The sequence below is a fragment of the Lagopus leucura genome, unplaced genomic scaffold (assembly GCF_019238085.1).
Source record: "Lagopus leucura isolate 7727_CA_CO unplaced genomic scaffold, USGS_WTPT01 Super-Scaffold_73, whole genome shotgun sequence".
In the NCBI taxonomy this organism is placed as follows: domain Eukaryota; kingdom Metazoa; phylum Chordata; class Aves; order Galliformes; family Phasianidae; genus Lagopus; species Lagopus leucura.
Window position 1 is genome coordinate 30,812,219 of NW_024962252.1, and position 14,091 is coordinate 30,826,309.

Consider the following 14,091-nt stretch of genomic DNA (forward strand, 5'->3'; position numbering starts at 1 on the left):
GGGGGGAAATGTCGTTCTTTTCGCAGAGATTCCTTAAGAAAAATCTGAACGCCGAAACCCAAACCTTCACACACTTCATCAGTGCCACCTAGCGGAAAGCGTCCCCTGCACCCACCCCCGCTACCAGAACTCCTTTTACCTAACTCTGCTTAACGCCGGGAAGAGTTCATCTTCTGCCCCGGATAGCAATCTCGTTAGGTGGTTTTGACTACTCACTGTTACTACATTTCTCCAAACAGCTACCAGCTACTCTAGAGCAAAAGCCTGTTAGCTCAGACTATTCGATCTGGAGCCTGAAGAACGCTCTGCCTTGAGAAAGAATAAATTAATCTCCATGCCTCTTTAATAATTTCAAAAGAACAAGAGATATTTTTCACATTTCACAAGCCTGAAAAATGTAAACTGACAAGCACTGCAATTAAAAAACTGCAGAAAGATGTGGATTTATTGCCAGGAAATTACCGTTCTTTTTTTTTCTTTTCTTTTTTTTCTTGTGGCCCCGGCCCTCCGAGCCCCGCCCCCCCCCCAGCCCCCCGACTTCCCCCATTACTTCATTCACTTTTCATTCACTTTCAGAGAAAGAAGGAAAAAATAACTTATTCTGACTAAAGGACCAGACAAGGTGTCACAAATTTTGAAAATAAATGCTACCTTGGATAATAAAATCATATTTTTTTAATTCAAATTCTCCCTTCTTTTTCTTTTTCTTTTTTATTTTTTCTTTGCCTTGCCTTGCCTTGCCTTGCCTTGCCTTGCCTTGCCTTGCCTTCCCTTCCCTTCCCTTCCCTTCCCTTCCCGTCCCGTCCCTTCCCTTCCCTTCCCTTCCCTTCCCTTTTCCTTCTCTTCCAATGTAGCCAGAGTGCCATTAAGGCTGTTAGCAGAATCATTCTGGGCTGGGAACAAGTTCCCTTTTAGATTCAAGATCAGTGAATTCTCAGTGGGTTTTTCAAAGTACTGTGTTTATTCCAGATCTTGTCTATGTCACTGCTGTAAAACTGCCCAACATTGGCACCAGAAAAATTTACTAGAGCTTCATTCTTTTCAGGTATGCCCCATTTTCCTGTATCTTTGTGCCAGAAAATAATGAATCTTGGGACACTTTAAGTTTATTCCACATCTGAAATGCTCCAAAATGGAAAAGCAATTCAATCTGAGATCTCACTGCTGCTCCAAGGAAGTCTGCAAAATTATTTGAACATCATCTGAAGATCAGGTGTAAGGATGTAATTTTACTTTCACTGTGGTGAGCATAGTGCTCTGTCTGATTGTGTTAATCATTATAAAGGATCATTCTGAAATAAGAAAAATGTGGACTGATAGCTATATATTTCAGTGTGTTGAAAGTGGACTCTCATTCCTGTCCTACTTAAATGTGAAATAGAGCTGTATCTCTTATCTGCTTTTTTGTTTTTGTTTTTGTTTTACATCAGCATTATATAGAAGTGAGAAAAAGAGAAAGAGTGAAAGGAAAAAAGAAAAAGAAAAAAAGAGAAGAAGAATCAAACAGCCACTTAATTTGGAATTTGCCCACTTTTCCAATTTCCTAGGTTCAAGCTGTGCTCAGGTTTACAATACAGAGGTGTTTCCGTAGTCCTAAGCTAAATTTAAAAGTAGAGAGTATGATAATTAAAACAGTATTGAGTAGGTCTTACAGAAAAATGGAGACATAAGAGACTAATATCTCTAAAAATGTCAGTCAGATATTTTATAATACTTATAAGACTGAGCCCTTAGCTGAGGTCATGTTTCATACCAGATCTGATGTTTCAAAACTTAACATGAGCCAGCAGTGTGCTCTTGCAGCTCAGAAAGCAATTGTTATCCCAGGCTCCATCAGAAGTAAAGTGGACAGCAGGGACAGGGAGATGATTGTCCCTCTCTACTCTGCTCTTGTGAGGCCCCATCTTGGAGTACTGTGTCTGGGTCTGGAGTCCTCAGTACAAAAAAGACAGGTAGCTGTTGGAGAGGGTCCAGAGAGAGCCACGAAGATGATCAGGGGACTGGAGCACCTCCCTTTTAAGACAGACTGGGGAGCTGGGCTTGTTCAGCCTGGAGAAAAGAAGGCTGCGGGGTGACCTCATTGCAGCCTTTCAATACCTAAATAAAGTCTATAAACAAGAGAGGAATCAACTCTTTGAAAGGGTAGATAACGACAGGACAAGGGAAATGGTTTGAAGTTGAGGGAGGGGAGATTTAGGTTGGATGTCAGGGGGAAATTCTTTACAGAGAGAGTGGTGAGGTGCTGGAACAGGCTGCCCAGAGAGATTGTGGATGGCCCATCCCTAGAGGTGTTCAAGGCCAGATTGGATGGGGCCCTGGGCAGCCTGGTCTAGTATTAAATGGGGAGGTTGGTGGCCCTGCATGTGGCAGGGGAGTTGGAGATTCATGATCCTTGAGGTCCCTTCCAACCCTGGCTATTTGTGATTCTGTGATTCTGTGATTCTGTGATTTGAGAAGTGTTTTTCATCTTTATCACATAAAGTTAAATTGCTTTACTTAAAAAAAGATATCCAGTGATGAGGCTCAGAAATACAAGATTAACTATGCTGAAGTATAACAGAAAGAAAAGTTCAAGCATAAATATAAAATATCTTTAAAATAAGTGGATAATATTTGATCAAATGTTTGAAAATGGAAGCTCCTATTACAGTATCATTAAATCTTAAATTATTATAACATTTCTTTCAACATGGATCCATCTCAACTGTAAGAAAAAAAAGTGCACTTAATTAAATTACATCAGTAATACCTCAGATAGCAAGTCTGAAAAATCTGCACAATTTTTTGTATAAAAATAGTACTGCAGAGTCACCTCAAGCAGTGATAAACGCAAAATATAATAAAATTATTTGTCACTATTATCCTTAGCTGGTCCAGCAACTAACTATGACACCACAAAGGCCATTTTAACCACTTATATGACAAATCTGACTCTCTTGCCAGTTTTTTCTGGTCATATACTATCTCAACACATTCATTTTCATTTTATAGATGCTGTTAAAACCTTAGATTTTAAATTTTCTTAAGAAATGATAGTCTTTATAAACAGTATCCATAAAATAGTAAAATACAATTTTCATCTTTGTTTGGGGTTCATAGGTTGAAAATGCTGGTAATGGAGATCATTTCATATACCAGTCAGTTTAAATCTACTTCACTTCTGTAGCGATTTAATCTGCTGTAACAGTAGTGTGATCTCCTAACCTTTTAGAGCATGTATTTTCACATTTTAGTTCCCGACCTAGTGCTAGTTACAATTCTCTAAAATGTTCTCATAAAACATCCTGATAAGGTCGAATTTTTGACTGCTCAGAACTTTCATCTGCCATGACTAAATTGTTCCTGATGTTTTAAAATACACATTTGTAAATATGTATGTGTTTGTGTGTGAATTTGCAAAAATAATTTCTATTTTGAACTCTGTGGACTTTGCAATATTGTTCAGTAAAAATATCACTTATGAAAACCATCTGAGAAATGCTGACTTGTAAGGAAAGAAATAGCATACAAGGGGAGAACTTATTGGTATTTTCAACATAAGCTGATAGTCAGAGGTCAGATATAGAGATGACTGAATTTAGAGATACATGCATCTCCCCACCTTCACAAGTGCTATGGGAGATCCACAAAATCTGTGCCTCAAATAATCAGGGAAAGTTGTGGCTTTATGGTAAGTTTTGGGAGAAAAGCAAGAGGGCAAGGAAGGAAGATGCATCCATTGATCACCAAGCTTGGTGGCTTTCTTAAATATCCCTGCAAATTTATGTTAAAAGTACTTGTTAGTCTGTAAATCACAAGCTGAAAACTATTTACTGAGCTTAATTGATTCTTTTCAGCAAATTCCCAGGAACTCTGACCCCCCTTCTCCCCACATATTATCCATTCTTTTTTGTAGTATGCCAGGGACACTCTGGGCACTGTGAAATCACAAAGCAAAGATCATATGAATTTAAACTGGAGTTCTATGACATTTTTAGCTCATATAACCTAAGATGGACTTTCATATGTTGCCAGACAATCTGTTTATGAATTTGCCTCAATTCAACGGTTCTTTTAACATTAAACTGGAGGTTCTTTATGGCAAAACAAAACAAAACAAAACAACAAAAAACAACAACAACAACAAAAAAAAACAACAAAAATATCCAAAGCCATGACTAAGATTCTTAGTATCCACTCAAATAATAATAAATAATCACTTCAAAATGAAGGAAAAAAAAAAAAAAAACCAACCATCATCCATTTCTAGTATTTCTCTTTTTTTGGAATCTTCCTACTAATTAGTTCTCACTATACATTTCTGAAAGAGTCTTCCTTCATCCAGTCTCCACATTCACCATCAAAAGCACTTCCACACTGATTCAACTCTCTTTGGAAAAGCTGAACATATTGAGTTGAGTATAAAGTGTTGGTTTTTTTACTAGCATTTGAGCTATTTCTTTCTTTCCTTGCTCTGTTTCTCACATTTAAACAACAGAGCTGCGTTTAAAACTTCAGTATTACTGTCATCAGTGCTGCATAGAAATGAACTTGTCTTCTTACCATTTATGATTTATTCCTCTGAGTATTACACAAATCTCTTGTTACTGCATTTGAACAAGAGTTCACAGTGATTTGGCTGGCTTGGTTGGTTGGTTCTCTTCTGTAGGCCGTCTTATGTGCGTTGTTGATGTGATCTTACATTTAGCTATGTGAAAGTATTTTTAATGCAGGTCCATCAAGTAAAAAAAAAACACGTTTTTATCTGTTTAGATTTCATTGTTTTCTTCATTAAAGATTTTTTAAAATGCAGTGTTTCTAGACAGTGATAGCAGGGTATCAGTACAGCACTTGTTGTCAGTACTTTTGGCGATGAAGCTTAGTAGTCCTAACACTGTTAATATATTTTTCTTTTTTATATTGTCTGGCACTTTTTCTAAATCTGACTTGAACTTTAGTAACTGAAATGCTTCACAATAGTCTGAAGATTTTACATGATCACTTGATTACATCAGCAGTACATTTCATTCCAATGAAGACAACAATTACAACCTTAAGATTAATACATAATTCGTTAATACGTGATTTTTTAAGGAAGGAACCATGATGCCTCAGTATGGCAGCAGAGACCACACTACCCCGTCGTGTAAGTCTGGAACTCTTACAAGTAGATTGTCTGGGGGTGTAGATTACAAAAACTGCTCAAAGAAGTATTCTGGAAGATAGTCCTAATAGCATTGTGCTCTGAGATATCCAGAGCCTAGACAAAACAGAATTGGAGAAATTCAGTCTTAACTGTGATGTGAGGGACACTTATATTCTTCAGTGCTAAGTCAGTGTCTATTCTCAGCCTGCTTTGTGGTTCTAAGCTGATAATGCAAGTCTCGGGAAATAATTTGTAAAGCTAAGAATCTATTTACAGGAATGGAAGTAGGAAATCTTCAAATCTGATTTCTTATTTCATTCGTACTGTAAGAAGATTAAAAAATGAATATTTTTTTTGTACGTGCTAAAAAGTATTATGCTAACAGATCAGTCATAAAATAAAAAATTCTTTGAAATGAATTAAGAGGACCTATAAAAATAATGATTTTCATAAAGGTGTAGACAAATAGAAGGGTTTACAAAAAGTACACAATCAGAAAGCATGTGTTTTTCCCAGTAGGGATACAAAATATAATTCGTTCTCACCTTATTATACAGACTGAATTAAGATTGCTCTCCATTGCTGTGAAGTCAGTCATTTAAACCAGTGTGTGGCCACTGAAATCAGACCAATGCTTTCAAGAAGAGTTGAAAATAAATGTATTTTTACTGCTCCAATGTTAGCCAGAAGTCTATTTTTAGGTGAAAGTGACATTTTCAAAGTCACTGCATATAAATGCAAACAATAACTTAATTTTCATCTTCTAGTTACACAGATCATGAGTGAAAAAATTATTTCGCTAACAAAGAAAGTCTGGTTGGTATTATGTTCTTTCACCTGCAAGCCTCACATTTCTTGCTGAGAAGTCTACCTATTTTCTTTTTTCCGTGCTTTGTCCTCTATTCACTCATGCTTTCTTGTAAAAAAATGGTTATGGAGAAGAAGGAATGCCCCTTATTACTGATTAATTCACCAAATAGTTTGCATGTAGGAAGGTAATTGAGAATTAAATAATTCATAATGAATCGTTTATTTTCTAAATGTTCCTGTTTCATGCTTACAAAATATTTTTTGGTTAAACTTCTATATTCATATTTATTTTGCATTTTTATGAATTTTTATTGAATGTATGTTTGAGTATAAGACTACTCTGAGCAGACTGTTGGTGGATTTGAGTAATACAGAAATAAATACAGTTTCATTATTTCAGGAAAAAAAAAGCTATATTTAATTGGTTTTAAAAAGAATTGAACATGATTGTTTTAAGGAAAGGGGCGAAGAAAATGTTTGGAAGAGAAAAGCTAAAGACCAATATTTAAATGGAGAAATACGATTTATACGCAACAGTTGTTTTTCATTAGAAATATTGGGAAATAATATGATAGATCCAGTTTCATTGTTTTACCTACTATGTCCTTTTGCTTAGATAGTGAAAAATGATTGTATTGTATTGTACGCACCAAGTAGACACTTTTGAGGACAAATCTGTTTGCTGAGTAGCCAGAAAGTATAATAAAAAAAATAATTAAAAAATGAAAAAAAGAAAGAAAAGACAGACATCTAAAGTAGATAGTTTGGTAGGAAAAGATCAGAAGACACATTCTGTGAATTATTCGATCCCAAACTTATGTCCATAAACTTATTATGCATATGCATAATATCTACATTTTTATCGATAAGAATTGCAGTAGAATTAATTGGGAGGGTCTTAGATAAGAGAGCAGGAGAGACGAATGTGGAAACATTCAAGAAACACAATTGAAGGCTGGGATACATGGAGGAGGGCAAGGGTTAGAGAACATGAAGTAAACTGAGAATTGAAGACCAAGCTGTGGTACACAATGGAGCACAGACATTTAGAAAAAGAAAATGGTAACAGTAGAGAAAGCTATGTTCAACAGTAGTGCAGAAAAGAAGTAAGAAAGGCAAGCAGCTCTCAAGAAATCGAATGAGGAGGCAACTTGTTTGCTAGGACCTGAGGCTTCAATGCAACAGGAAAAGAAAGGATGATTAAGAAACGATAGGAATAAATTTAAAAAATTATATTATAGGAGGAGCAAAACTAGAACGAACACAAGTGAGTGCAGTACAGTATGACAAAGTTTTATGAATTAGAACTTTACAGTCAATCTTCCTGACTAGACCACTGTTTTGCTGAATTCAGGAGAACTTATCTATAAATGAGTGTTAATTGATTCTCATCATATTCACAGAATGTATTTTAAAGGTGTCAGGATTAATGAAAATCAGGGATAAAAACTGAGTTTCAGTACTTCGTATTCCAGTTGGCCTTGTATTGTGCATCATCACATATTTCTACAGTACTGCTCTATATATACACAGCTGAAGCTATAAACTCTGTTAAAGAGCAATGTAGAATATTTTAATGAGGGTTAAGTAACAGTAAAAGACACAATCTTCTCTGTCTACTTATGTTGCCTCTTCTGGATAACTATACTGCTAAATTGTTTAAAAGAAGTCTGTTTTGAAGACAGTGTAAGGTGTTTGCATCAATATCAATGAAGCACATTTTCTCTGAAATGTTATTTAACCAGACTTCCTTGATTAAAAATAAACTGGTAAAGAAAGTCGTTACATCTTATTATACTTATTTTGTAGTAAAAAAAATATTATCTCCTGTCCTGCCAGCTGAATTGATATAATGTGATATAAAGCATTTCTGAGAATCAAAATGACTGAGGTTACCTGATGGGTTAAAAATGTCTGCTGTGCAGTCAACACATACCTCTATTCCTCTCATGCAGAATATATAAAAATGAGAAACATAATTACATCCTACACCAAGATATATATTTTCTTTCCTTTCACATTAACTTTATCTGTGATACTGCCTGTTGAAAAAGCACTTTTACCCTAAAGTAAGACAATTGTTTCAGTTTTTTTGAAATATTATTAGTTTTCAAATACACTGTAAATTTCTATACTGAATGCAGTATGAATACGTGTGTACTTGCTGTGACCTTTAGTATCTGTGTATTCATTCTCTTGTAGACAGTCTGAGAACACAGTTTAGGAGGAAAAAGAAATCTCAGGTTTCAGTTGTAGGACTAATGGTCAATGATACTTTCAAGAAAAATCAGGGAAAGCTCTCACTAAACAGATATTACATTAAAGAGGTAGCGTTATTGATAACTAGTTTGTTTTGATTTGATTATAGTATCTAGAAACAGTCCTTACTAAATAAGGCTGCAGAATAATATTGTAAAACTTTGAAACTTGAGCTTGAAAGCAATGAAAAGGAAATAGATCATTTTAAGAGAACAAATACAAAAATAACCCCAGTTGAAGCCAAAGATAGAGGAGGAGGAACTTCCCACGAAGTAAATTGATCACCTGCTCCTGTTAAACAGGTGAGGATGCTGACATGCCCTTTTGTCTACTATTCACCACACACATTCTTTTTCTGCTTCGAGAATTCCTGCACCATTTATCAGGGACACTGAAGAGTGAGTATAACGGACATTTAGATAGCAACTGCAGTGGAGAGAGAGACAGCAGATAATTGATAGTATACAATTTATCTTCTTTCATTAATTTTTTTATTAATTTTTTAATTTGGACTATGTGTATTAATATTGTAATTGGAATATTAGTCACTTTATTGCTTTTTGTTTAGATTGCTAAAATGTTAACTAGACAGACAGTACAATTTTAGTTTTGTAAACAGTGGATGCTTCATTGCTGTAGATAAAAAAATTTAAGACTAAGGAAACTTCTATCCTTATCTGTGAGGAAGGTGAACTAGTGGCAAGGACATAGGAGAGACTTCTGATAATCAGTGCTTTCTCTCTATTAGCTTTTAGTAGTAATGTCTATTTTCAGGTAACAACATTTCTAAACCCAGGATTACAGTCTAGGGAAGCAAAACATTATTTTAGAAGAGTAGGTTCAAAAACTAGAGAGTATTTTAGAAAACTGCTTATTCACAAGTTCAAGAAAACAGATGGAATACATTTAAGGCTGCAGAGAGGACTGGCAGATATCAGTGTGGGGCTACCACTTATCATCTTCAAAAGGTCAACAATTTGTGGAGGCTCCTGATGACTGGAAAAGGGCAGCTGTCACACATAGCTTCAAGAAGAGCAAAAAAGAAAGGCCTGGGGAAGGAATTACAGGCCATTCATTCTTTTAATATTGTCTTAATTCTACTGCTATTTTAGATTGGGTGAGCACAAAAATGCTCTCTGTTTATACCATTTTTTAAATTAAAAATATATCTTTTTTCTATATCTCAAATTCAAAAATGTCATTACTATTTCTGCTATCATCTGATCCTCCTATTTATGCTGAGGTATATTTGACCTTCACTACCAGCCAGACGGTTGATTATATCACTGACAGCCAAAAAAGCAACCACAAACAAATTATCAATTCTCAGGTGTTCAGCCTATCCTGATGATATTTCAGCCCATGCTGTGACTAAATACTAATCAAAGCAACAGGTTTAAAGTTTATCTTCCTCTCATCTTATGTTTTTTGCAAATAGAAATTTTGTAAATATGTCAGGTTTTTTCACACAGCTTAAATGCATCCTTGAAAGTCTTTATAACTACTTGGCCTTAACATTAAAGATCTAAGTTCTCATTTAACAGAGTTTTATTAAAAATATTTAAAAGATTCATGGACGTGTTCATGAAGTAATTAAAACCTTGATATGTTTCATCAAGACTGAAGACTGGAAATAAAATTGCTGAGGAAATTTCTGGACTGTGATCGTCATCAATTTAATTCATTCTATTTTTTTATGCATAGGAATACAGAATTGACTGAGATCAAGGGATACTATTACAGTACTATCCATTCAGGAACACATTGTGCATTATCTTTGAAATTTAATTATTCCGGATTGCTTTGTCCCATTAGTAGTTCATTCATCTGACCACTGTGATAGGCTTTCTGCATTCTTGTTGATAAGCATGAAGTGATTCCTGGAATAAATCTAAGGATTTTTTGGCTAGTATTATTTAACACTCTGCAGGAACGATACCAGCATTCACTGTGTTTTTCTGCTTTTCCTGGTATTCAGGCATTTCAGTATGAGCCTTGTTGGACATGAATACCATAACTGTGATGCAATTATTCATAAGAATTATTTGACATCTGCAAAAGGGAGCAGTATGTCTTGTTCCCTCTAAACATTGTGGAATAGGTTCAGTAAGAGATGATACTAATTTCATGGTTGCCAAATGAATGAGTTTTCCACTGTTAGCAGCACTCACACACTTATAATTTCATTCAAGAAATCCAACTCTTTTTTTCAAAGTATTTTTCTGTTTGGCCCTTTGTGCATGGCAGGTGCTTCTGGCAGCAGTGAATCAGTGATGAATTTTCAGGGAGTTTTTTGTCTTATTCCAAAGGAAAAATGAACATTTGCCAGAATTCATACTTGTCTCTCTGACCTGCAAATCCATTGGAAATATAAAACCATGTAATATGGTGATAGCATTTAATTTATTTGATTCTTTTCCCAATTTCTGCAGAAATAATAGCTGAGCTTTATGTGCTCTTCAAAACTTTGTATAAGATACTACAGATAGATGACCTAATGCAGACTTGGGAGATGAAATTGAATTTACTTTCTTGATTTAAATCTACATTTTTATAAACTGATACATAAGATAGCTCTACTTTTAACATTAAAATATTTCCTTGGCATCACAACTATTGTTTCAAAATGCGAGAGCCTCACTATATATATTTATGCTGTGTTTATATACACAAGTATGTGTATTTATATATAAACATATATATACAGATACCTTCTGATATAAATATGCATATGTAGCTAAAGGTGTATGTATTTCTGGCCTTCTAGTCAAATGTGATTTTTTTTGCAGACTCTCAAAACAGAAACTATTAATTGTTAGTGTGTTTGAGTTTCTGGTGCACTTTTTGAGTCAAACAGTATCTAATTCTCAGCAATGAAGTGTTAATACCAAAATTCAATTTTTAAACAAATCTTATGATTATGCAGCCTTGAGACTTCCCCAGCATCAAAAATAAGGGCTATGTAATAATATGATAACAGTAACAATAAAAAATATGTAATAATATATGCCATTTTCCATATGAAATGTAATGAAAATGAAATTCATGTTTGTCTTGTTAACAGAGCTGAGAGAGATGGGTTTGATTGTTCCAGAAAAGAGAAGGCTTTGAGGAGACTTGATGGCAACCTTCCAGTACCTAAATGGGGTCTATAAGAAAAGTGGAGAGAGTATTTTTACAAGAGCATGCAGAGACAAGGGAATGGCTTTAAAATAAAAGAGGATAGATTTAAATTAGATATCAGGAAAAAATTCTTTGGTCTGAGGATGGTGAGGAGTAGTTCTGGATGCCCCCTCCCTGGAGGTGTTGAAGATCAGAATGACCTTTGTACAACCTGATCGAGTGAGTATTGTCTTTTTCCATGCAGGTGCATTGAAACTAGATGGTCTTTAAGGCCTTTTCCAAGACAAACCATTTGATAATGCTTTAACCTGGATGCTATCCAGAGGAACCTGGACAGGCTTGAGAGGTGAGCCTACACCAACCTCATGATCTTCAGCAAGGCCAAGTGCAAGGTCCTGCACCTGGGTCGAGCAATCTCAAGCACAGTTACAGGTTGGGCAGAGAATGTCTTGAGAGCAGCACTGGGGAGAAGGATTTGGGAGTGTCAGTTGATGAAAGATTCAACATAAGCTGACAATGTGTGTTTTTCACTCCAGAAGCATTACCAGCAGGTCAAGGGAGGTGATTCTGCCCCTCTATTCTACTCTCATGAGAACCCATCTGGAGTACTACATTCAGTTCTGGATCCCCCAATATAAGAAGGGTATGGAGTTGTTGGAGCAGGTCCACAGGAGGGTCACAAAAGTGATCAGAGGGCTGGAGCATCTCTCCTACAAGAACAGGCTGAGAGTGCTGGGGCTGGAGAAGAGAAGGCTGTGAGGAGATCTTATAGATGCCTTCCAGTGCTTGAAGGAGATCTACAGGAAAGCTGGGGAGGGACATTGTATAAGGGCAATTAGCAATACGATGACAGGACAAGGAGAAGTGGCTTTAAAATGGAAGAGTGAAGATTTAGACTAAATATGATGTAGAAATTCTTTCCAGTGATGGTGATGAGACAATGGCACAGGTTGCCCAGAGAGGATGTGGATGCCCTCTCCCTGGAAGTATTTAAGCCCAGGCTGGATGGGGCTTTGAGCAACCTTGTCTACAGGAAGACTAGGTTGCTCAACCTCCCTTTATTGCAGGAGAGTTGGAACCTGACGATCTTAAAGCTCCCTTGCAATCCAAACCATTCTATGATTCTATTATATTTTGTATCTCTGATTTAGGATGCTGCTTAAAAGTTTACAAAAACAAACAAACAAACAAACAACAACAACAAAAAAAACCTGCAGTCATTTTTACTATTTATTTTAGGTGAATATTTCTGGTCTGAGAAAAATGTTTCAATTCAAAATATTCAGCACAGAAATTTCCAACAATTCACAATATAAGAAGTATATCCTTTATTATTACAGATATTTAAAGGGGAGCACTAAGAAAGAAGGGGACTGACTTTTTAGTAAGGTCTGCTGTGATAAAAGGAGAAATAGTTTCAAACTAAAAAAAAGAGATTTACATGGATATAAAGAAGTTGTTTTTCATGGTAAGGAATGTGAACGACTGGAGTAATTAAGCCAGAGAGGTGGTGGACGCTCCATCTCAGGAGGCATTCAAGGTCAGGCTGGACAGGGCTCTGAACAACCTGATCTAACTGTAGATGTTCCTGTTCATCACAAGGGAGTTAGACTAACTGACCTTTAAGAGTCCCTTCCAACTCAAACAATTCTATGATTCTATGATTATTAATTGGCAATTTTCTAGAAAAATAAACAAATTCTGAAAAAAATCTGAAAAGTTCACACAATTGAGCCCATCACATCAGTCAGTGACCAAGCATTTAATATGCCAATATTCTGAGCAAGCAAGTTAAGGTAATATCAGATTTTTAGCATAACACTATGACAGAATGATTTCAAGATTCTTCCTAGCAGGTCATTAAGGATGTTATGAAAAACTCTGATTACAAAGTCAGTCAGAATAGCTAGAGAGGTTATAAACACTTTTGTAGGGTGGCAAGGACCTGGAAAGAAAAAGATTGAGTCAGAAAAACAAAAGTACAGAGATAGATAGGAGTTATGACAATTATAAACACTGTGAACTGTACTCCAAGAAGGGCCACTGAGCAGAACTGTAGAAGTAGAGTAGTAGAAGATAAAGGAAGGGGGGAAAAAAAGGTGTATGGTTGTAAACTGCTTATGGAAATTTCCCTCCTTCTTTATTGTCTTGGCAGAAATGTTGGAGCTGCCTAATGGCAGCTGTTTCCACATCTCAACAGGCACCAGATTTCCCATTGCATGCTAGTTATTCTAGTCTTTGCTATGGTGTTTAGAAGTGACAAGAAGAGAAATATGCTGGTTTTCACATATTTGCTCCTCTGAAAGTCAATGAACATTTGTTGAGTCATTTACTGATAGTCAGGAGCTATGGAAAAACAAATTCCTTCTATATTTGTCACTGATAATGCATGGACACAGGGAAACTGGATATAAGAAGAGAACTGTGAATAACCTTTTTCTCTATAAATCAGCAGAAGTCTTAGTATTTCTGACATAAAATACACCTATTTCACTTTTTTTAAATGATAATAATGTATTAGCTTTAAGAAAGAAGAAACATGATAAATCTTGCAGAATAATTCATTGGTTTCTCTCCATAGAGCTTTAGAGCAAGGACAAAATTTTAATATCTTCTGATTCATTAGATTTACGTTAATGAAGATCCTTAATGGTGAGTTCTTCAGCTGCACCTATGAACAGGCTGACTGACAAAATGTATTTGGCACGAAATGGTCAAAAATGCAATCCTGATTTTAGACTATGTCAAGAAAGGTATTATGGTTTTTTTACTTG